The sequence below is a fragment of the Galeopterus variegatus genome, unplaced genomic scaffold (genome assembly GCF_000696425.1).
Source record: "Galeopterus variegatus unplaced genomic scaffold, G_variegatus-3.0.2 Scaffold431, whole genome shotgun sequence".
NCBI classification, from domain to species: Eukaryota; Metazoa; Chordata; class Mammalia; order Dermoptera; family Cynocephalidae; genus Galeopterus; species Galeopterus variegatus.
The window spans coordinates 546,833-550,903 of NW_007726542.1; positions in this window are offsets into that span (position 1 = coordinate 546,833).

Here is a 4,071-nt window from a genome sequence, read left to right on the forward strand (position 1 = left end):
CACTGGCTGAGCGCGGTGCGGGCACAACACCGAGGGTTGCGATCCCGTTACCGGTCAGTAAAAAAAAAGACAAAAAGGAAAAAACAAAAACAAACAAAAAAAAACTTCAAACATCATCTGGACTCTCCATTACCCACCTGTGAAGAGGTGTGGGCTGCTGGTTGCCAGGTGGCAGCCCCTGATCTCTCCTCCCAGGTATGTACTTCCAGCCTAGAACAGTGTCTCCAGCTGCCCCACCAGCTGATGACTCTTCAAACTCAATGTATCCAGCACTGAATTCATCCTTTCTCTCCCCACTTCCCTGTAAAAGCCCCCAATAAACCTAATTCTCTTCCCATGTCTCCCAACTCTGGGAATGAGGCCTCCATCTCTCAGTCACCTCCCAAAGACCACTATCATACCACCTTTTCTCTGAACCCCCACTTAGTCTGTACTATTGCCACCTGCCTCTGTTATAGCCAGAGTCTCCTCATTGGTCTTTCCACTTCCTGTCCTGCTGCCTTCCAGTCTTTATTCGTTTTTTTTTTTTTTAAAGATGACCGGTAAGGGGATCTTAACCCTTGAGTTGCTGTTGTCAGCACCACGCTCACCCAATGAGCTAACCGGCCATCCCTATATGGGATCTGAACCCATGGCCTTGATGTTATCAGCACCGCACTCCTGAGTGAGCCACAGGCCAGCCCCCCAGTCTTTATTCTTTTTTTTTTTTTTTTTTCTTTTTTTGTGACTGGCAACGGATCGCAACCCTCAGTGTCGCGCCCGTACCGGACCGGGACCGGCAACAGGATCGCAACCCTCGGTGTTGCTCCCGCACCTCGCTCAGCCAGTGAGCGGGAACCGGTCTGTATGTGGGATCCGAACCCTCGGCGGGAGTGCCTCCACGCTCCCAAGCGGCACACTGTAGCAGTGCACCACCAGGCCGGCCCTTTATTCTTAACTCTTCCAATGACCTCCCATCCCCTGCATGGCCCTGCATGACCTGGCATTGGGGATCTTCTCTTGACTCGCTTTCTTACTGTCACTCTGCTCCAGCCAACTGACCTTCTCAAAGTTGCTCCAATGCATTGATTTCCTGGCCTGGGCTGTGCTGTTTGCTCATGCCTGGCACACTCTTCTTCCAGATCTTCAGCTGTCTCCTTCCCATCCACCAGGTCTCAGCTCCTAAGCCAGGCTTTCCCCTCCCAGACACTCTCTCACATCTTCTCATAGCCTTTACCTATTCCTATCTGTATCCACTCTCCCCCACCCCACTCCCCATGCAATGGAATCTCCATGAGAACAGGGACAGGGACAAGATTTATTTTTTCTTTTTCTTTTTTTTGGCAGCTTGACAGTAAGGGGATCTGAACCCTTGACCTTGGTGTTATGAACACCTGCTCTAACCAACTGAGCTAACCAGCCAGTCCAGGGACAAGGTCTGTTTTATTCACAGTAGGATTTCCAGCTCCTAGAATGTTGCCTGGTGCATAGAGAGCACTCAAAAAATATCTGCCTATCAAGGACTGCCTGCCCTTTTATGTCTACTTCCCCATCCCCCCACAGCTCACCCCACCCTTCTGCATCCACATTCTCAGAAGCCAGAAGCCACTAACAGATGGGGAGTGAATCAGAAAAGGAGGCAGAGAGAGAAAAGGAGGAGGTTCTGCCGGTTGGTGCAAAAAAAAAGTTTGGAATGAATCTCGATAAGAGTCAGGTGAATCACCTCCACCCCCACCCCAACCCCATCCTCTGCCACAGTCCACCACCATGACCAGAGCAAAAAGCTGACTTTCTGATATTGGATGTCAGAGAGGACAAGATACAAGTCTTGCTGGCTCTCTGGCCTTGAATGAATCTCTATCTCAGCCTCAGTTTCCTCATCTGTAAAAGGAAGATGGTAATGGTACCTTACTTGTAGGGGGGCCTATGAAGAGCAAATGAAGTAATCCACACACATAAAAGGACTAAGAATAATGTTTAGAATGTAGTAAGCACTCAGTAGAGGCCAGCTGGTATTACTATTAATACTCCAGCTGGCACTTACCACCCACCCACTGTATAGAACTTACAGCTCAGGGCTGGCCGGTTAGTTCAGCTGGTTAGAGTGCAGCCTTCTAAAACCGGGGTCACAGATTTAGTTCCCCATACTGGCCATCTACCAGAAAAAAAAAAACCTCAGAGTCCAGTCAGTGCTGCCTCCGTAAAATCTTTGTTAAGGCCCTCTCTGAACATTCACACAGTTGTACAACCATCACAACCATCTATCTCCAGAACTTTTTCAACATCCCAAACTGAAATTCTGTACCCATTAAGTAACAAATTCCCACACTCTCTTCCCCTCAGTCCCTGGAATCACTATTCTTTTTTCTGTCTCTATGAATTTGACTATTCCAGGTACTTCATATAAGTGTCCTTTTGAATCTTGCTAATTTCACTTAGCATAATATCTTCAAGATTCATTCAGGCTGTGGCATGTATTAGTACTTCATTCCTTTTTATGACCAAATAATATTCAGTTGTATGGATATCCATTCGTTTTGTTTATCCATTCATATCTTGATAGTGTCAAGGTATAAATTTGGATTGTTTCCTCCTTTTGACTATTGTGAATAATGGTGCTATGGACCTGGATTTACACACATCTGTTCAAGTCCCTGCTTTCTATTCTTTTGGGTATATACCTAGAAATGGAATTGCTAAATCATATGGTAATTCTGTGTTGAATTTTTTGAGGTGCCACCATATTGCGTTTTTGTTTGTTTTTTCTTTTTCTTTTTTTTGACCATGACCTTAGTGTTGTAACACTGCACTCTAACCAACTGAGCTAACAGCCCAGCTTGCCATATTGTTTTCCACAGTGGCTGCACCATCTTACATTCCCACCAGCAATGACGGTGGGTTCCAGTGTCTCCACATCCTTACCAACCCTTACTATTTTCTGACTTTTTTTGGTGGCTGGCCAATACGGGGATCTGAACCCTTGAAGTTGATGCTGTCAATACCGATCTCTAACCAACTGAATAACCGGTCAATCCTATTTTCTGATTTTTAAAAAAGTAATAGCTATCCTAATGGATGTGAAATGTATCTCATTGTAGTTTTGATTTGCATTTCCCTAATGGTTAGTGATTGTTGAGCATCTTTTCAGGTGTTTATTGGCCATCTGTATATCTCCTTTAGGAAAAGTCTACATATAACTCCTTTGCCCATTTTTAAACTAGGTTGGTTTTGTTATTGCTGAGTTGCCTTTTTTTTTGGCAGCTGGCAGGTATGGGGATCTGAATCCTTGACCTTTGTATTATAAGGCTGTGCTCTAAGCAACTGAGTTAACCGGCCAGGTGTTGTTGTTTTGTTGTAAGAGTTCCTTATATATTCTGGATATTACTCCCTTATCAGACACAGAATTTACAAATATTTCCTCCTTTTCCATGGGTTGTCTTTTCATTCTCCCCCCCTCCCCTTTGGTGGCTGGCCTGTACAGGAATCTGAACCCTCATTGTCTCTTTTTTTCTTTTTCTTTTAAAAATTATCTTGTATTTTTGAACCCTCATTGTCTTGATAGTGTCCTTTGATGCACAGTTTTTTGTTGTTGTTGTTGTTGTTTTTAAAAGATGACCGGTAAGGGGATCTCAACCCTTGGCTTGGTGTTGTCAGCACCACGCTCAGCCAGTGAGCAAACCGGCCATCCCTATATGGGATCCGAACCCGCGGCCTTGGTGTTATCAGCACCGCACTCTACCGAGTGAGCCACGGGCCGGCCCCAGGAGATACATTTTTTGAAGGCTTTAGATTTTTATAGATGTTGCTGAGTTGCTTTCCAGAAAGGTTGCTATCAGCAGTAAGAGAGTGCTACTTAACTGGTGTTTGGAACTATGGCCTTTTTTATTTGTTTGTTTAAAGGACAAACACTTTAGGAAGAACATCAACTCTGCTTTAGAAAGGAGATATATAGGGCCGGCCCGGTGGCGCACTGCTATAGTGCGCCGCTTGCGAAGCGGGAGCGGGTTCGGATCCCACATACAGACTGGTTTCCGCTTACTGGCTGAGCGAGGCGCGGGAGCAGCACCGAGGGTTGCAATCCCGTTGCCGGTC